We start from the raw sequence: 21,673 nt of genomic DNA, 5'->3' as shown, positions 1-21,673 counted from the left end.
CAGCATAAAACACTTTCTGTGATGGGCACTGGTCCTTGAGACCTGAAGAGTTTGTAGCTGAAGCAAAACAGAGGCCAAAACTTTGAGTATCACAGTCCAGCAACCAGGTAAGATTGTGGGGAGGGAGAGCACTGCTAGCCCTGTGGTGGGAGGTCAAATCTGAAGTGACTATCAGCACCATCATATATCTCATTTTTACATCAGTTCTCCTTAACCTGCTGTAATATTGTCCTAAGAACGTCTGTGAGGATGAAAGGAGGCTGCACAAACAAATGAAATAACGTAGGTGTATATTGCAGGCAAAACCGGGCAAAGATAGGAGAAGTATCTGGTGCCTGGGAAACCTTTAGAATGTGAAGTGGTAAAAATGTTAACTGTTATTCCTGTCCAATTTGGTATAGCCTCTAGATATGGAGATGTAACAGTCTGGTTAATCCTGTGCTGTAAATTACCTAAGTGGTCCTCATCAGTACCAACAGCTGAACTTTTTCAGGGTACTATAAAGGTGAATAGGAAGTGCAAATTTTCTGGTGCAGGGTGGGTGTCACTATTACATGCACCTGCTTCTGGGAGTATGGAGGGTATGCTGGTTTAGATGTGTCTGAAAACCACTTTGTGGTTTTGTTCTTGCTCATTTAAAAAATAAAAAATTGCATAGTGGAGATAAGTGCAGAAAGCCTTTCTTTTCGTACATTTCAGCAAGAGTTTCTATTAGAGATGGGTCCCAGCTGCAATGGTAACTTTCTGTGGTATAAGAAGGCAGACATCAGAAAGATCCTGGGGATTCATGACCCAAGGACTCATCTAATCCATGCTACTGGATAAACTGCTGATGGTAAGACCCACTTTGAGGGAAATTATGTAGGCTAAAAGATATAAGGGTTGCAAAAATACCTTCCTTAACTGGTTATATTTAGGTGTCCCATCTGGGGGGATCCTTGGCTGTTTGGGGAATCTGCTCATGTTATATTCAGAAGCTCTGTTGTCTTCAGTCTGTAGCACTCCTCAGAGCTCCCAGGCTGGGTTTTGTTAGGAACAGCTCCATCAGTTTCTATTTCTGAGCAATATTTTAGCATTTCTCTTTCTTCTTCTGTTCTTATTCTCCAAGGTCTGCTTATTAAATTATTATGCAACTGTGATACTAAATCTTATCTTTTGACTATAATGCACAGAAGAGAGGCAGATAAGACTTGAAAGGAGGGAGGGACCGTTCATCTATCAGTAGACTGAGATGTAAGAGAAAGTAAAAAGAGGAAGATGATGCTTTTGATGAATATTTGTAGCTGAGCATGACAGTGCACTAAATGGCTCTTCTATTTTCAGTATGGGAACATGTATTTCTAAAAGCAAAAGACTTTTACAAGACGCTAAATGAAATTTGAAGTAAAGAAAGAAAAATTATAACTATGCCTTCAGCAACTTGCTATTCCCTGCTAGCCAAATTCATCTCCTGTTTACTTTATTGAGCAAGGTATAGTCCTCGGTTAAGAAAAATTTTAGTCATTTTATTAGGTCATGTCATCAGCAATAGCCTAAGGCAGTTTGCAGGAAGTGATTTTGGGGTTTGTCTTCTACCCTGCCTGTATGCATGTGAGAGAAGGTTCTGGTGTTGTGCCCAAGGCACAAAGGTGGTGAAAGTAGACACCAGATATTTTAAAAATAAATAAATAAAAACTGGAAGTTAAATCAATAAAAATTCTAGCTTAATTTTTGCACCTTATCAGCAGTGGCTACTGTTTTCCTGATGTGACAGTGGTGATTTTTTAATTGATTTGGTGATCCAAAAGGCACTGACACTGTCTACATTGGAAAGCAAAGCAATAACGAATTCAGGCCATGGGACAGACTTGAATTTCCATCAGGGAAAGCATATCCCCAGTTCCAGACCTGCAGACACAAAAAAAGTGCTGCACTGATATGCCCTCACCAGAGGTTGGAGGGCAGCACAGCCAGGGCCAGTGACTGCTCAGCAACAAAGGTATGGGAGGTTTGGGGTGGATGAGACTGAAACGTGAGCCTTGTTACTGCTTCCAGTACCCATAGCAGGTGCAAGTACCTCTGTGCTCAAGGGACCCTCCTGAGGGTACAAAGTGCAATTTAATTTTTGTTCTTACTGACAATGTCACTTTTTCCTTTCTTTTTCTAAATTGTGTGCAGCTAGAGCAAGGATTTCAGTATAAAATCTGATATTTAGTTCTTCTTAAAAAGTATTTGTTTAAGACAGTTTGATGCCGAGGAATGACTCAATTCCCTGTGTGTTCTTTTTTTTTTTTTTTTAAAAAAAAAAAAAGGTCTTAAACATGCATGCAGATTTATCTTTTGGAAAACCTTATCTTTGAGAAAAGATAGGCTTTTTAAAAATTTAACTAACTTCTCTTGTCACCAGGCTAATGGCAGTGTCCCATACACAATCTAACTCCAGTTATTATTGATCAGCTAATGCAATATTTAATTATACTCACAGGGGAGATGGACTTCTTCAATGTGTGATTCATTATCCAGTATGAATGGAAACTTCTCAATCTTGGTAGATAACCAATAAGCAAATGTTATTGATTGTTCTTCAACACTAAATAAGGATAATAAATATCACAACTTGGGGCTTGAATGTCACGTTCAAGAGAAAAAGCTTCATAACCATCCCTTAATGAGATTTTAATCTTTGACCCCCTTGCTAATGCCAGCTGTGGTCTCTTCTTGATCATTGCAACTTTCCTGTCATTGCAGAATGATTCTGCCTTGGATTATCTACATTAATACAGCCTGGCTACAAGAGAATTTAACTGTATTGAATGGCCTGTACTAAAAACTTATCTAAACAAGACAGATTCCCTTAAAGGAAAATTTTAGCGTAGATTAAAGAAATTGTGGGAATAAAATGTGGTGACCTGACAAATAGGTATAAGGAACATCTGTGTGACAATACAAAGAAGAATTTGTCCTATTACTAAACAAACTCCTTGGTTAATTGTGATGATAAACTTATAGGTGATAGCTCAAAAAAAAAAAAAATTAACCTCTTGAGAGACTAGAACAAGTTACCTGGCAGAGTGCTCAAACATAACACAGAGTACTCAATAACAGTGCTTCAGTTCATCCATAATAACTGCTCTTGCCTGCACTTGTACCTCATCTCAATTGTGTGCTACAAGTTAGCAGAGCCTTCTTCACTATCTGCAAAGAAGGCCAAGGTCATTGATTGCATTTACATTTACAGTGGCCTACCTAAGTCAGCTGTGTAAAACTGCTATTGATACTCCATAGCTTCTGTTAGTGCTATGCCTGTCTGAATATATCTGAGCCCTAAATCCAGAACTATAATTCTGACTCCCTCTTGCGCAACTACTAAACTCTGCAATTGTTATAGCTCATCCACTTGTATTTCAGTACTTACCAGCAGCTATAGATGCACTTCTCCGGGGCACTCACTACTGTATGCTCTGTCTCTGGTCAGATTAATCCCAAACTTGTTTTTGAACATCATCTGTTTAATTTGGTGACTGGGGCAGCAATGTGGATCTGATACCTCTTAGGAAGAGGAGGGATTTTCCTCTTTTGTATCTCACTTGAACAAAGGCTTAGCATCTTCTCTGGAGGCTTATTACAGGCCTGTACTCTCTCATCATTTTGCATACTTCATCACTGAAGGCCAATCTTTCTCCATGGAAAAGGAATTTACTTGAATGAAGTCCCATGCACATGGAGACTGGAGGTAGATGCCTAACAGTCGAATTTTAGAAGCTAATCCTCTTGTAACAAAGTCTTTAATATCTGGTGCTTACCCAGCTACAGGAAAAATATAAAACTAAGGTATTCAACTTAAAAGAAATAAAAAGTCAGCTACAGATCTGAAAGACTACATCCGTACTGTACATAGATAGGTGCATCTGTAATATTTTTTTTAGACATATATCTATAAGTAAGTCAAATGTTCATGGATGCTATCCTGCACAATGTGCTCTAGGTAATCCTGCTCAGCAGGGTAGCTGGACCAGATGATCTTCAGAGGTCCCTTCCAACTTCAGCCATTCTGTGGTTCTGTGAAGATGCAGTGTTATTGTCTTTTAAACCACCTCAATCCGTTGCTTTATAGCAAATGAGTATAGTATTACAGCTGTTAGGTCAAGGAAGTCTGGGTTCAAAATTAGACAAGTTGACCTCTTGAAAGTGAAACTCTGCATTAGTTTTCTAAGTAAAAGAACTACTCCAGTTCTCTCCAGTCTGAAACCACTTCCAGAACAGTTTTCACCAAACTGTCTTCTGTATGTTTTCATTCTAAGAATTAATTTGCCTACAGCACAGCTTCTCAGATGAATGATGGGCTTTCTAGCCCAAGTACTGAATCTAGTTATCTTTAGTGAACTTGATGTGTTATACTTTCATTAAAAGTCTGCAACAAGTAGTTTGTGTAGATTTACACCCTCATCTTTTTATTGCTGCCAATCTAATTTTAAAAGCTGCCTTGGGACTCTGCTGAAGTGTTTGTGGAGTTATATCCTTGGCAGACTTTTGTCTGTGTCACAGAGAGACAAAATCACCCCCACTATCTAGCACAAATGGCAGACAATGTCCAGGGGATGCTCAGCAGTGTTGGAGAAGGCGAAATAGGGCAGGGCTGCAGCATGGACCCCAGGCACCAGTTGTTCACCATATGCCTGGAACTAACCCTTGTCACTTCCTCTATTTTCACTGAAAAGTAAAATAATTTAATTGTCCCTTTTCATCCATATTCCTTTTTTAATTACACCTGGCTTTTATATCTGTACTGATTCAGTCTGGATTTTGCCCTGTTGCCATCATCGTGGCATCTGAGCACTCAGCCCCCTGTCTCTCCTGAACTCCTGAGCCTGAGGCCGGACTGACTTGCAGCAATGACCTTCATAAAATTTCTTACTCTTCTATTGTCTCAGTGCCAGCTGTGGCACATAAAAAGAACCACCGATATAGTCTTTCTATCTCAAAAGAGCAAGTAGAATGTGAAGAGCTATTAGTGAAAAAATAAATAAGAATAAAACACTATCTTCATAATGTTGTATAGATCTGTATATAGTACTGAATAATGTATTTGAAAGACCAAAAAACAGAAAAAGGAAATGGTCAGAGGAGGAAGATGAGGAACACAGAATAAAAATATTGTGTTAAATAGTCCAGGGGACTTCTGGTCAAGATTTCTGAGAGGTTATAAAATAAGAATAGAATTTCTTTAAGTGACAAGGAGTTGCATAGGAGTGATAGCTTATTGTCTTCTAATCTAAGAATCATGATCTTCTAATCTAAGAACCTGGAGATAGCAACTGTAAGTAGTAGAAGACAAGTTCAGAGCCTACATGCTTTCACCTAATACATAGTTCAACTATAAAGTGTTGGGCAAGAGATGTCAAGAATCAACGGTAATTGTTTCTCCAGCTCCAAAAAAAAAAATGTGGTTGAATTTGTTGGAGGCACTGTTCATCCAGAGATACCACCTCTGACTCAAGAATGTGCGAACCAATACACTTCTAGGCGATGAACAATTATAGGAGGAAATTTCTGACACATTTTAACTGTTCTTTGAGCACCTATTATAGGCATTTGTCAGACACAGGATCCTGGGCAGGATGGATTTCAGGGCTGAGACAGTAAGGCTGCTGTAATATCCCTACATGCAGTGATCTTATCCATTTGTCATTGAAAGTTCTATTATCAACAGGACAAGATATTTGGATCCTTTTGTCAACACTTCTCTTGAGAGGTCACTAGAGCTTTGGTTTTGAAGATGGTAATTCAGCTCAGGTCTTCTCAAATTCTAATTTCTTATAATTATTCACATTACTGCCTTATAAATACAAATACCAGAAATCATTAGTTAGCAAAGGAAATACATGCTTGATATTGTCCTATCATTCAGTGTCATTTTTTGTTGCATCTTTCTATATGACCTTGATTAGGTATTGCATCAGGTTGCCTAATTTTAGCTCTCCTAACCAAATTCCAGAGGCTTCTGTTTCTTTCTCAGTCTCTTCCTTTGGTATTTTTCCCATGCTGTTCCCTGCACACAAGATATTAGCTTTTCAGTCATCTGCCATGTGATCTTTTGGTACAAGTAGATTTCTTTCTATTGTAGAATTTCTGCATTTACTTCAAAAGCTGCAGGCTTGAGTGGGAAAGGAAGCCCTGCTTTTCTGCACAAAGAAACTACTCCACACATCACTGCTGCATACTAGAAATACCGTATCCAATCATCAGTAGCTTTGTATAAATAAAACAGCTCCCTTTGACCTCCAATCTCTTATGTGTTCATAAATATAAAGTTGCGTGGGTAAGCAAGTCAGAATGCTGTGTATACAGAAAAGCCAGATCGATACACAGTTCTGTGCTCCAGTAGAACACATGGAAATTGGAAATGGGGTGCAGCATGGAGCTGCTGGCAGGACCAAAGCATTGCTCCTCAGAGCTAGGGCAGGAGCAGAGGACAATGCTGTGGAGAGGAAGAAGGTTGATGGCAGCAATATCCCTGAAGTTAATTTTGGGTCCCCCTTCTGTGCAGACCATAATGTATGTTGGGATGTAGAAAGTTGTTGAGTTTGTGTCATAAACTGCTGAAGCCTAATGTCTGGTCTGTGAGGCACTGCAAAAAGCCTTACATAGATGTAGACTACACTGAACACTCGTATAAATCATTTCTCTACAGAAGTTACATTAAGCAAACATTTCATTCACTCTCATATCCTTTGCCATAAAGTACTGGCATTAAAAACTTGTGCTTTTCAGTGGTTAGATGATTCTGTTATTTAACTGTACCTGGGTACCTGATGGACCCAGTGAGATCAGGGACTCATCATCTGGGTGCTATACAAACATTCATTTATTTATTTTACTTTTAAATATTAATCACATTCTCTTATCGCACCAATGATTTCAGGCACCAAAAATATGTTCTTTTGTATCATGTGCTTTCTGACCTTTTCAAAATCTTAACAAATATTCATACGGATTAATATTATCACAGTGTTTAAAAACCTTTTTGCTTTGAGGCTGTGTGAATGCAAAAGTAAAAAGCAGACGCTGTCCAAAGGTCTTGTGATACAGACATGCGATAAGAGACAGCAAGTGGATACAGTTGAAAAAGGGAGTAAAAAGAAGCAATGAATCTGGTTTTGTAAGAATGAACCAGCAGATGACCACTGTGTTTTTTTGTTGTTTTTTTTTTTTTTCCAGAAAAATATGTTTTATAAGTATAATGATATATCTCTGAGTTTATTTATGGTGATAATTTAAAAAAAAACTTGATGGAGAGTTTATAAAGTGATATGTGGGCTAATGATTCGATAATGAGGAAGAGATAATAGATGCACTGGTAGGAGTCTGTGATGGTCTTGGAGGGCTATGCAGGGGTGGATAAAATTTGTGTCATTAGTAGCAGAAGCAGCAAAGATAAGAGCATTTCAGCAAGAATGAAACATTCAGAGTGCTGGGGTTGTAAAAAGTCTTTAAAGTCATGCTGCAAAGTCCATTCATTTAAATTCGTGTTGTTTCTAAGGAGTTTTAGATCACGTCCAAAGAACAAAAACAAAAAAAAAAAATCACAACAGGGAGCAAATGGCAGAATTCAAACCAGGTTGAGAGAAGGTAGGAGTGATATTGAAACTATGCCTATATGTAATGTCAGCCTTTTGGGGATTCATTTTATACAGCAGACACAGACATTTCATATGGCTTTGCTATGTTAAATGATGCCCAGGCAGCCCTAACCCTTCTGACTTTAAGAACTCTTACTAAAAAAGTCCAATTAGATCAAAGACTCTGGATAGGAATCCTTCCAGAATATATTTCCGTATCATTGGTGGGAGGCTATCCTGTCACTCAGATAAATGGGGTCAGATTATTGCCCTTCTTTTCATGCTGAACAATATATAGTAGATAAAGTCTGGCAGCTTCTCAGACTATTTTTTGCTGAAATAAACTCAAACAGGTTGAGGTAGAAGACATGACTGCAGTGAAATCAATGGGAATTTTGTCACTAAGTGTATCAAGAGTATCACTGTGGGACTTTAAATAAAGTCTTTGATAGGAATCATAGGATTTACTTTCCCTGCAGTATATGAGCATAAGATCACTTGTCTGTTTACGGATGCTCAGAAAAAAATAAGGCAAATAAAGAAAACTTACAATGTCTAGAAGTGTAGGTTAAACTGCTTTATCTGGGTATGAAGGCTCCATCTGATCCAAAGCCCCTTTAGCTGATGTTTACATGGGGATTTGACATGCTTTAATTTATGTCCTGTTGACTTCATACCATTAATGAATTTGGTTTAGCTTTCCCAAATGCCCCATCTAGACAAGCCATTGGTTATAATTGACAAAATAGTATAGTTAGACCCAGTATAATTTTAACACACCAAAGGACAAGATCTTTGTTACAACTTCTTCCTGTACAGTTGTTGTATTAGTCATGAGGAAAGATTATCTTAAACAATGGACTGAGTATCAAAAAACATGAGTTTTCTTCCAAACTACATGAAAAATTTTTGTTTGCAAAATTGTAACTTGATTGCTGGAACCCAACATAAAGCTCCTAAAATCAAGTCAGTTTGCAAACACCTTTAAAAAATAAATAAAATTTGTTTTTCAAGCTGTTGTTTTGGAGGAATTCTTGCCTGTGAACTTCCTCCCAGACCTCCACCAACACCATTCCCTTCAGACTGCCAAGACACCTGCCGTGTGCCTTGTGATCCATGCTTACATGTACGGTTTCAAACACACATTCAAGAGTAAGGATGGCAATTTAATGGATAAGATCAAAAGATATAAAACACATTAAAAGGACCTTTCCCTGCAGTCACTAGTCACAGCTTGGTGTGACCCAACTCATAAGTTTGTGTTATTTGAGGTAAGAATAAAGCAAATTATTTTCTTATTCTGGATTTGAGGTGTCCTGGAAGGCCAGGTCCAGAATGCAGTGATAATTTCATCTCCCCTATGTCATGATCAGGTAGAAGGAAGTTGTTATAAGAAAATAAAGTTTAGCACTTCATCTTAACAGACAAAAATGTTTGTTATGAGGTTGATTTATATGTTCTAATGCGTTCCGTGGAACTGTCAGTACATCTTTTAATACCTTGCTATTTAACAGGAGAATATTTTTACAATTCATTACTGACAGCTACCATGTTTAGAAGTTAGCCTGGCTTGAAATTTTCTTCCAAAATGCTTGCATGTATTTTCTTTACCAGTAAAATGTCATAAGTTCTAGGTTTTGGTTCACCAAAAAGATAACTGACAAGATATACCTGAATATAATGTCTGTTCATGTTTATACAGCAGATCTAAAATACTTGGCTGAAAATAGAAGATAAAAAGCTGCATAATCAATATTATTTGAAAAATGAATACCTTGCTTGCATTAATACAATTAATAGCTTGTTTGCGTGAACTTTGTCTTCATTTGTGTTAGCTGTCTATTAAGAAGTGGTTAAAAAAGCAGACACGTGAAAGTGCAAACAAAATTTATGAAAGCAAGAATTGACACCCTTGAAAAAGTTAATATCAGGAAATAATTATGCCAGTTAAACTTATTCCACCAGAAAGTTTCTTCACAGGGAAGATCCTTCAGAATTTATAAACTGATATTAAACAGGAAATTTATAGAGAAAGCAATGGCCCTGTAATATGTTCTGGCAAAATACCGTTATATTCACATAATGTGTGTTTTACCTAACTAGGGGTGGTATTTATTGGTCTGCAAAGGCTGCAGCACAATTTTACATAAGAACTCTTGGATTCCAGCATAACATTAAAGTGTGAGAGTAATTTGTATGGGTAGGAATCTTTCCAGTTTTTTCCCTGCCCTTTAATTTTCATGTCTGAGTGAGGAATGTTTGTGTTTATGATGTTAATGAGAAGTTTGTGTTTATTTGGATTAACGAATTCAAATTATCATGAATGAAGGTCCTCCTTCCCTGCATTTTGGGTGGCACTTATGTGTAAGATGAGATGCCAGTTCACAAACATTCAAAAACAGAAAAAGCAAGCAAAAACACAATGATGCAGGAAGCTGATGACAGTGTAGCATGCAGAGGAGACTTAACAGGAGTTAAGAGCAACAGAAAAAATGTGCACTTTGCCTTTTAACCTGTCAAAGATTTGAGTCTCAGTACTTGCCTCAGCAAGACTATGTTGATTTGCACTGTTGAACAGTTGGCCAAAAACTATGGCACAGAACCTTACCTGCGTATTCCCATATTGGTTTGCCAAAATGAAAGACTGTAGGTGGTGTACCTGTCTTTTCCTACCCATTAATGGCCTTCTTGAGTGACTTCACAAGCTGGTCGGTGATTGGAAAGAGGTGTGTCTTCAGAATTATAGAATTATGTTCTCTATCACAGAAAGTATAATCAGTGCTTACTAGAGGCTTTTGAGAGCAGTTGGATGAGGCAGTACGGAAATAAGGATGAGGCCAGAAGTCCCATTTCCTTAAAAAATACTGGGTTTTAATCAGTACGTGCACACACATTGCATGAGGATACCAGCCTGGGCTCTGCTCATAGGAATCTCTCCAAGAAATTGCTGGCTTGAGTACAATGCGAAACAATGCTCTTCCTGAATGGCACCAATTCTCTTCAGAAATGAACAAAGCACACAAGCCCTGGTTTATACCATCTTAAATGTTAAGAATACAGCAAGAATAGTCTCTATTTTAAACACACTTGGATAGTACCTTGACAGCTACAGTGAAATGTCAGCATTTGTTAGGAAATGCTGATGTTAACTAAGTACTTCTTATTCAAAGACCAAATTAAAAATTTAGTCTCTCAGGAACTCTTACTGAAGTCTTGATGGCAATAACTATATAGCAAGCATGGAAGCAATGTTTTCCCATTCTTGCTTTAAAAAAAAAAAAAATGGATTTTTGATATATTAATATTTACTGATTTAAAATACTGATACTTGGAAATAAAGGCATCTTAAATATTAAATTTTAGCTTTTAATCATCAGGAAATATTTTTTTGACTGAGCTTGCTATATTTTTGTTAAAATATATACACATATATACTTAGAGATAGGCAACTCTATACCTGCTTTTCAGTGCAATTTCCCTCCTTGTTGTCTGTTTTGTTTTTGTTTTTTTGTTTTTATAAAGTGTATAGAGTCTTTGTAAATCAAGGCAATGGGCTATTTTTATTTTTGTTGCAAAGGCCTTCCAAAACGGATCCATAAACTTTCACAATTAATGAAAATAACACACTAGGATGTATCTTTAACCACTGAAAAGCTGATGCTCACAAGTTTATACCCATTAAAAAATTTTGCTTTCATTTCCATTTTACAGAAACATGCCAAAGGTTCTAAATAAGTCTTGTTGATTTGACTTTCACTTTCTGTTCCACCTATTTGCCTCCCCCATCCTGCCTTTCATTTGCCAGAAAGCCCTGTCTAGCTTATTTACATGTGAAAAAACTTGGAGCATCATGTGGTGAAGTTCCAGGGCAACACTGAATCCCATTCAATTCTCATTTCCTCCCTGACAGTCACCATTGAATCAATCATGTTTTCCATGCCCTCTTCATGACCACCTAGGAGATCCCAAATCACTTTTCATCTGCTGTGTCAATCACACTCAGACCATGTCCACTTTTCATTACTAACACACTGTCATGTGACCAGCTAATCTGTCACTTTCTGACAGTGGTTAGTGTGCCAATTGATTTAATTAGCAATCAATTAGCTTGTTACTATTGGAAGTAATTACCTTTTATAGAGAAAAGAGTGCAGCTGGCCATAGCAATAAAACTGCACTAATAAAACTGCATTTACCTCCCCTTCTCTACATTCAAAGTCACTAGCACTCAAGGGTTAGCGGAATTATTGGTGACATACACACAGCTTGAAGAGTCCTAGGGGATTTCTTTGCTCTCCTGATTATGCAGCCAGACTCTTTCATTAGTATAGTAGTTATATCTTAAGAAGTAGGTCTGATTAAGGTTAATGTTAACATTTACATTGTTTACTTCAGCAAAGGCTTCAGTATCAAATGTTTGTTAATGAAAACTTTCTTTAATATGGCCATATATAAATACTTTGCATTTGCAATGGAAACCTTAAAAAAAAAAAAAAAAAAAAGACATTATGCACCCTCACAAGCATGTGTCATACTTAAATATGCTGGTAATGTTACTTGCTATTTTTGTCCACTTTATAAAACGTACACAGATATTTAACTTGTTGGGGAATTAAACGCACTCATAAACCTTGGAAATTCTGCAAAAAAAAAAAGTACATTCTAGCTGTTTTCTACTTAAAAATTAGTGTAAAGTTATTTTCTGTTTGATATGTAAAATATCCAACGCACATGTATTTCTAATTATGATTGTGCCATTTCAAACACCAGGACTGAAGTACATATCACACACTTGTGCCATTAAATTCAACCTGCAAAATACTCCCAAGGCAGACAATGACTCGCTACATTAGCTCTGTGGTGAACAGAAGAGTCAGTAATGAAATGAGTAAGTAGACTTGTACTCCATTCATCATCCTGTTTGCTTCAATATAAGTGTTCTTTTATCAGCAGTATTGGTACTGATGTCATCACACTAGGCATAAATCATGGCACAAGTGACAGTGTCCTATTAAGGGTCATGGTCTAAAATCATTATTGACAAATTAAAAAACACAGTTAGCCCTTTTTCTCACTATACCCTCATTTCTGATATAGTTTGAACCTTCCTAGCAGGCTACAGGATAAATACTCATTTATAGTTCTGAATAGCTGCGTATATTAACTTACCAACCACACTACATTCAAAAAAATGGCAAGAAGCCCAGCAAAGACGAGGATGTTAAATCTTAGGCTGATCCTTGTCATCAACTCACATTTTATGGGGCATAGCTGTGAGGGTTACAGAGAAGACACCATCATGCACCAATTTGTAATAAACACTCCTTAGTAATGTCTATAGCAGAGAGGACAAATTCATCATGGGTGTAATTAGCTAGGGCTTCTGCTACAGTTGGGGAAATGCAATGCAGAACACCAGTAACAGCACAGGGCTGCTCCTTCCAGAGAATTTATACCTCATGTAGGCTAGGAAGGGAAAAACTCAGCCCCTCTGAACTCAACCAGCCTGAAAGCGTCTCTCCTTCCATGTGGTGTTATTTTTCAGAGAAAGTAACGCTTTCACACATTTCCAAGTGTAGCTGCTTATAGAAATGCTGAACAGAAGGACATTGCCCCAGGAAAGGTATTTTACTGTCTTTTTTTCAGGAAAGTGTAGAATAAACTCCAGAATGTGCTGTTACTTCAGCCCTTGGGTAAGATGATGGCTGTAGTTCCTTCTGTTTTAGGAAACTATCCACGATGCCTGCTGCAGTTGTCAATTACAGGGGTCTTTATGGCTTGTTGTGCTCTTGTTCTGTTGCTGTTTATCTTAACAAACCTCTTTCCCTGAGATCTTTCCACAGAGCCAATGGATGGCCAAGCAAATTCACAGAACATCTGACTGTATCTACGCTGATGGCAAGAAGCACCAGGAGACTGCATTAATTTAGACATTCATATCCAGCTACTGCTGGTATGGTAGCAGTGGAACTGTTTCTGTGTTTTCTTACTGCAACACCTACCCAAAGCACTGATTGTCATATTATAAAGCCATAATAAGCTTGGACAGGCTATAGCGACTTAGCCTGAAACTCCTCACAAGATTTCAAGGTTTAAAGTAAAACTTGAGCTGCCTTTTGACGGTGTGGTTAGTGATAAATCCCAAGTTGCTTCTCTCATTTGAGAAAACCTCAAACCATTCTGTCTGTCATTTGATGATTTTATGATTTATTTTACCTATATACCAAGAAAGAAAAAAAAAAAAAAAGAAATGTTCTTTACTGTCAAAAAAACTAAGAAAACAGTATTTGGGCATTTTCAGGAATGTTTTTGAATACTCCTTCCAGTACAAATCCTTGTAAACTCCAGGAAAACTTCCTTTTAAGAAGAGGTCTCAGCACAGGATGTTATGCTTCCCTCTCCACTATATTGAAATCCCAAGGGCAACGTCTTATCTTGGTTTAGATAAGGGCAGTCCAGATTTTTAGCTGGAGTTGCATCCATTTCTGCCAGGTATGGATCCTGCTCTTTTAAGGTAGATGTGAGGGCTGGGGAGGCACTGCCAAATCTAGCCCTGCCCAGGGTGTGGTGGGGAAGGGAGGTGAGGATTAATGACAGCCGCAGTGTTATTCGTTCTATGAGGACAATCTTGGCTTTCCAGTCCATTCAGCTATGTAATCTCACTCATTATAAGGTATAACTCTATATAAATGCTTAAAATATTGCCAGGTATGGTGTTGTAGCAGAGATGGAATGAACACTGTTATTAACATGCACGAGTTTAAACGAAGTTTAAACAAAGCTTGTTCATATGGCTCCTATTGCTGTAGTATTTGAGCACCTTTAATGTATTTAATGTATTTATCCTCACAAAATCCCTGTAAGCTAGTGTAGTGTCATTATCTCCATTTTACAGGTGGGCAGAGCAATAGCCAGGGTACATCCAGGAGCACAGTCAGGGATTTCAGCAGGGCAGGTTTCTGGAGGAAAAAACATGCCTGTGGTTGAACATCACAGCTGAAGCTTGTAGGTGCTCTGCATTCAGCACCATGCAGGCTGCACTATTTTGAGCCCAGATATAAGCCTTCAACACAAGCATCAAAATCAAGAGTAAATGCATCCCAAGGGTATCAAAAGCACTGTCTTCTTCTAGTCTGTGTTAAAGAAGCACTAATACAAATTGTAAAAACGTTTTGGAATCCAAGATCTGGAGAGAGCTGTACTTATATTTGGCACTCAAATAATGCAATATGTGGAAGGAGACAATTTCAGGAGACTCCCATGGTCTGGGCCCAACCAATGGGCTAACTTCTTGGACACCTCGCAGCAGAGCAATCAGGGTTTTTTCTCCAGAATTGAGCCCTGAGTATTACTGACAATGAGACCTGAGAACCTCAGTTACAGATCCTCACAAAAAAAAAAAAAAAAAAAAAAAAAAAAAAAAAAAAAAAAACTGGGGTGTTTCAGGACAAAGTTCCAATTTTATCTCATTTCCAAAATATGTATCAGGCTTTTGGTGTTCTGAGTTTGAATTCTTTACCTTAAAGTTTACTATGGATGTCATAAAAAATTCCCCTCCACGGTGTAATGATTAGCTTCAAATGACCCCAAGGTCTGGTTTTAAGGATATTCCTAATGCAGAGATAATTTTGATGAGAAGCTTCTGGTTTAAAGTGAAACCTGAAACAATGTAAATTCTTATTTTAGTGCAAACATTTATGCCAAGAGTTGATAGGATTTTTTTTTTTTTTTTCTACATATTTTATGGGTTTTGGATTTAAAAAAAAAAACAACAGTTTATCATAATTGAAATTTAACATGGGGGTGTAGCAGTTGAAATAACATTTTTATAAGGTGTGTCACATCCAAGAAAGCATCTCAGGTCAAAAATGAGAGCATGCAAGATATTATCCATATTATCCAAGAGCAACTCACTACTTTGGACATTTACAAGTGTTTAAATCCAGTTTCAAGCACCTGAGCTGTCTGTTTCATGTCCTAGATGAGTTCCTTAACTATAAAAATGTTGAATTTCCAGTTCCAAATATGTCTTCAAACAGAGACTAACAAGAAAGTCCAATGACTGAATTTCATAACTGGCTTGTGGAAAACTCGGGCTTGTGGAAAAATTTTGCTCTGACATGAAACAGAGACCTTTCTTTTAAAAAGTGTTCATTTCAGAGGCTGGAGAGATTGTTTGCTGTTCTCTGTACTTGTTATTGTACATCTAAACTTATTATATCACATTTCTATTACATTGTGTTAGAATGTATTAAAATGTGGGGTATTTTGAACTTTGAGCAATTTGTAAGGCTCTCTGATTTTTGAAGTTATAGGTATAATTTGTTTGCATTGAAGGTGCATGAAAAAGAAGTCTATTGTTTGTTTAATACATTCTATATATCATTTTTAAATTTTTAAAGGACTAGATATTACAGTAATCAAGAGTTCGACACTAAAAGTAATTGGTAGAGAACGCAGAAAAAGAAGTATACAGGGTTACTAATATACACCAGGGCTTAAGCTGACATGAATTTTTATCTTAATTATCGGACAAATTTGTACTCCCACTATTTAATTCAATTTGCATGCATCGGTAGACACTTATTAAAGGTAATATTACATCTGTCATTTTAAGACTGGTGAGAATTTTATCATAGGAGCTGCACGAAACAGCCACTCTATTATGTATAGAACTCTTTTGTAAAGCTTAAAATAACCAGTATTGCATCCCAATTAACCATTTGGAGGAAAAAGTCTTCTTTGTGGTACAATTGTACATAACATGTAATAATATGTAGGTCTTTTCCTATACTAGGTTGTATATGGACATAATGAATTCTTTCAAACACCCCCTGTCCTCATTATCAGACACCAAAAAAAAAAAAAAAAAAAAGCAATTGCAAGGTAATTTCAAATCAAGTTACTGAAGAAGGTTATGTGTCTGCTTTTGCAGGTTTTGCAGAGCTTTTCTATGAGAACTGCACTTTATCAACAAAACATAGTTTTCAGGTCATCACAAGCTAATAGCTCCTAGCTCATTGTTTTTCCTTGGGACAGAGCCTTGGTGCATTATAGAAAACAAGTAAGTAGGGAGGTATTCTCACCGCTGAAAGTCAGCTGTTCAATTAAAAAAACAACACGGTAGTTACCATGGCACCAGCCTATTATGCTTTGTATCAGTACAGAGGCTTAAATACTTCATACAAACAAACACACTTTTTCTTAATATAAAAGCATTTTAAGGAAGTCTCTTTATAGTTCTAATTAATGCATTGTCAGGCAATTTTATTTAATCGGCATTTTGTTAGGAATAAGATGTGTGGAGTTTCCCTGGGGGAAAAAAAAAAAAAAAATCACTTTAAAAGCAGCTGTGGAAAAAGAATTTAAAAATTAACCTGGTAGGAAAATAAATATTAAGAAATGGAGCAGCAGAGCAATGCACTATTTCCCTCCAGCTCTTCTGCTTTTCAGCTGGTTTTAGACTAAAATAACATTGTCTTTCTAACTCGATTACTATAGTTGTGACTTGCAGCCATTGACCTTCTGATCAGTTGTCATTATAAAGTCTGCTTTCCTATCCAATGTTTACTGTGGGTTGCCCTAACAAGATAATATAAGGAATGGCTTCTAATGGAAGGAGTAATTTTTCAACTGTGAAGAATGAGGGTCTCCCAAAGTATTCACAAATCAAGACATATTGTCAGATATAAACTAGCATAATTGCCTTGGATTTTTAAAGAGTGCAGAATTGGTTTAATGGAAGTTGAGATATTTTTAGTATTAGATTATTTTCTATTGCAGAATTAATCAGAGCATTACTTATTACTCTGGGAACAGAATAAAAAGATGATCTCAGCTTCAGAAATGTGCATTAGAGCAGAGCAGATCCCTGTACTTCCACAAGTGCACTGCCACTGTGGTGACACTGGGAAGATGAAGACCAGCAGCTGGTACATGCTGTCTCTGAATTATATTACCAACTTTGTTGCATTTTCACTAATAGGGCTTGCAGGACACAGCCATGACAGATACAAATTTTGATGCATGTTGTTTTTTGTTGTTTGTTTTTTTGTTTGTTTGTTTGTTTTTAATTTGATGAATATTGGAGTTTGATATTAAATACCATGGTTATTGTCTTTGCTGTTTTGAGGTGGATTTTATGAATTGTTGCCTCACCATTTGCACCAATTCTTTTCTAAAAGTCAAGCATTTGGCATGAGGTGTTGTTTTGCAAGCAGTTGGATATTCGCGCTGCTCCAGCTGAAGTTGTCTTTTATTTTGCTGAAGAAAGAGAGGAGAAGGCTGAGTAATTTGTCTCCTCTAATAGGAACTTCTCGGTGACTTTTTATTGTTGCTATTGTTGAATGGGCCTCAGCAGCGAGAAACAATCTGGGAATTGAAATTGTCGCTGGATGCCGTGTCAGAGAAGAACCCATCAATCTCAGAAGAAATTTTAAGGGAACAGGTTTTTCATGCCTGTGCGCTGGTAGGAAGCCAAGAGTGTGTTGCCATTTGATGGTAAAATCAGTGTACACCTGTTCCAACCAGCTGGCAACATAACCTATGTCAGAGGGAGATGTCACAGCCGCACCAGCCCAAACTGCCGCCGGCGGCTGCATGACAGTCAGGGACGACAGAGAAAGGAACTTGGGGACCAAAAGAGGAGGAGTTTGCAGTGCCATTTCAGGGACACAGATGTGTGAGGAGTGTGATAAAAGAAGGAAACATCGGAGGGAATAAGCTCAAACAAAAAAGCAAATGTCATTTGCATGATGTAATTATGGACAACCATTGACTGCTTCGTAATAACACTCAGTAGGGCAATGTTAAACCTACTGTGAGTGCTAAAAAGGCCTCAGCTTGAAAAAAGGTCAGTGTGAATTAGTATATATTTGCAGATTAATTCTGAATGTTATATCATAAATTTTATAGCCTAGCGGTTACTGGTATATAGTGAGGATGACACTAATGCAATTCAGACAGAATTAATTTGGAAAGGACTAACATCTAGCTTGTCACTTTAATTTGTGGTGAATGAAGAAAATGGAGATATGTTAATACATGTGTACATTGTGTGTATGTAGCATGTGCATGTCTTAGACATAATTGTTCTATCTCCCATTGCATCACATCAAATTCACAAGCAAAATTACAAGCCACTTTAAAAATAGAACCACTATCAAGTCTGTTAGATTTAAGCTAACTCAATTGTTATTCAGATGTAGTTTCTTTCTCAGAAAACAAAACAAACAAACACACAAATCCTGCTAACCCTTAACTGGTGTAAATGTTTATGTCAGTGTACACCAGCTGAGGATGGTGTTGCTTAATCTATTGAATAGGTGTGTTTTAGTATTTCTGCTCCCATTGTACATTTATATATGTTTTCAATTGTATGGATTCTGGGCATTCTATCTTAAATTTCAAGACCCAAGGCTCAATGTTGATGTTGGGTGTCCAGGAAGAGAAGCAGGAATTGCAGGACAGTGAGCACAGAGCTGTGGTTCTTGGATGTTGCTGCGGACTTGCTGAGTGCCTGTGAACGTGCCCCTGAGGGTTGCTTTTTTTTTCCTTTAGGGCAGGGAATTTGGCCCAGATCCTCAATGTGGCAGTTCAGGGCAATCTGAAGGACATTTACAGCAGTAAGCCTGAAAACCCTTTGCCAGCAGCTGCCTAGGTCTGTGGCACCCACATTCCATGAACTCTTCATTCTGCTCTGCGTGCCTTTGTGGCCTGCAGGGGGGCAGGAAGGGGAAGGCCAGCCCGCACAGTGCCTGCCATGCTGGGTCACGCACCAGAAAGGGTATATCTTTCTGCCCAAATTGTTTGGACCACTCACTCCACCAGGGTCAGCTGTATCATGAATGTATGCTACAGGATACACTTCATGACAGAGTTCCATTTCAATACCATGTCATTTGACTGTGGACAAAAGCAAGGCCGAGTCTCTCGTTCCTCCAGCCAGAAGTCCTGCCAAGGCTGTGAAGGACAGGCTGGGGGCTCCACCAGTTTGTGGTTTCTAGTCCCCTCTCCAATTTTGGCACAGCAGGCGCAGGTGCCTACCTTCAGAAGAAATTCCAGCTTGGGACCAAGAGGACAAAACCCTCCAGTGGGTCGGAGCTCATTTCTATATTGAAATTGTTTCTACTGTAAAGAGATGAATTCACATGCTTCTACTGTAAAGAGCTGAATTTTTGTCCAGATATTTCACAGGGAGTCAAGCTGCTTTTTCCTGCATCTGGAATCTTAATACCTAGCTACATCCTTTATTAAATAGAGCCTTAGTCTTATTCCTAATTCCCTTCTGGAAAAATGGACAAATTATATAAAATTTTATAAGTATATACACATAAAATGCAATTATATAAAAATATAATTTATTCTGTCTTACTGACTGAAATCCCTCACTATAAAAATTAATGTACAGTATGTAGCACAATATACAATTAATGGTACAGGAAGAAGTTATTTTTAATTTCTTGTGCATCTTTTCATTTTTCAATTTTGTTAGAGAGACATGAGTTCTGAACTACAGATTCCTAAAGTAATTACAGAAATTCCTTTATGGATTTTATTTTTTTTTTCTAGTAGTTAATATATGCTGCTTTCTGTCTTTGACAGGCTAGGGAAGGTCTGAGGTATTGCCTACACAGCTAGGACACCTAATTTGCATTGTTATAGGGGGAGCAAATAAAATTACCAATATGCTTGGGACTACTGGTAGATTTATATTATTCATTCAGATGTATTTTTCCATAATTTTGGTTTTATTCCTATTATTATTTTTCTGAGATTGGATGAGAAATTATGTTTTAATGAAAATAAGAATTTGCATGCATCCCTAATTCTTTGGTTTTCATCAAAGAAAGACAAATTTAAAAAACAATCTCTTACGTTGAAAAACTATCAGAATTCAGCCTGGAGAATAAAAAAGAAAGAAAGAAAATTAATAATAATAACAATAATTATAATAGAAACAAACCCAAACAAATTCAATTTGCCTGGGAGAGGAAGAGAAATTCCTTCTGACCTGTTCTCAAGACCCTGTATTTCCAAGTCAAGGCTTTCAGAGCCACCATACCTTCATCCCAAGCTTGTTGTAAAAGAAACCTTTTCAAGCAAGTCACTGGGATGTGTGAAACAAGAGTTTAAGCCCATGTGCTACTTTCTGTTAGGCCAGGGATACCTTCCCATGTTACAACATAACTTTAAAAGTCATCCTTGATCAGCATGATCCTTCCAACATCAGGGATCTTCAGGGCATCCTCTGGCACTTTTTACTGCCCAGCAGTTACACAGGAAGTACCAGGTAATCATCTGGTAAGCTACATCCTTCAGCCAGCAGACTGAAAAATGCCCTTAGTGTCGCAGCTCAGTCTGGACTGGGTTGGAAGACCCTGTTGCCCAAATGCTAGATTTTGGTCTTTAAGATCAAAATGTAATGTAACTCTGTCATCTGAGACATCACCACCAACTGAAGAAACTCAAGGACTTTGGACATCAGCTACATTTGTTCCAATATTGGGTGAAATAGTGTCTCTTTTGGGTAGTCAGCAATAACAGAAATTAATGCCTTGAGCTGGGGGAGAGGAGAAGAAACTCATTACTAGCATGCCTTAGCTACAGCCGCTGTTTGTACCTGTCTCTGAGATAGTACACTGAAGAGACAATAATGCACCCTGTAAAATGTAGAGTGCTCTGAGGAGACACAACTAGTTGCCACTCAGACTCATGTAAGATCTCTGCTTGCATGGAGGACCTCAGTGCTCCAGACACAAGCAGGATGAGCTGTGACTCATACTTCCCTATGATAAATGGATTCTATCTTACAGTGTTTTTTTCTTTTTTCTTATTCTAGAAAACCACAATCCTTTGTAACCTGGGAATCCCTGAGCTACTTATATAAATTAATGCAAGATGTTAGGTGATACAGCTCCACTCCTAATGCATGTGAGAAAGGGTTTGGATTTAATGTCTGAGAGTCATGTGTCTGCATGTTGCCAAACAATAGTATTTATATTTTCTTAGACTTGTAATATATTTATGCATTCCTAGATCTATACCAGCAGCTACCTTGTGCTGTGTATCTTGTT

The 21,673-nt window shown here is 37.6% G+C and overlaps 1 long non-coding RNA gene across 1 annotated transcript; it reads left to right on the top strand.

Moving 5' to 3' along the window:
* The first annotated feature begins 536 nt into the window (after nt 1–536).
* LOC119717428 (uncharacterized) lies at nt 537–13,718 on the top strand. Its single transcript, XR_005266936.2, has 3 exons — nt 537–581; nt 700–835; nt 13,430–13,718. It is a non-coding gene; the product is annotated as an uncharacterized lncRNA (long non-coding RNA).
* The last annotated feature ends 7,955 nt before the right edge of the window (nt 13,719–21,673 follow it).

This window comes from Anas platyrhynchos, chromosome 7 (assembly GCF_047663525.1).
Source record: "Anas platyrhynchos isolate ZD024472 breed Pekin duck chromosome 7, IASCAAS_PekinDuck_T2T, whole genome shotgun sequence".
Lineage (NCBI taxonomy): Eukaryota > Metazoa > Chordata > Aves > Anseriformes > Anatidae > Anas > Anas platyrhynchos.
This window is presented reverse-complemented; position numbering and strand designations above follow the sequence as displayed.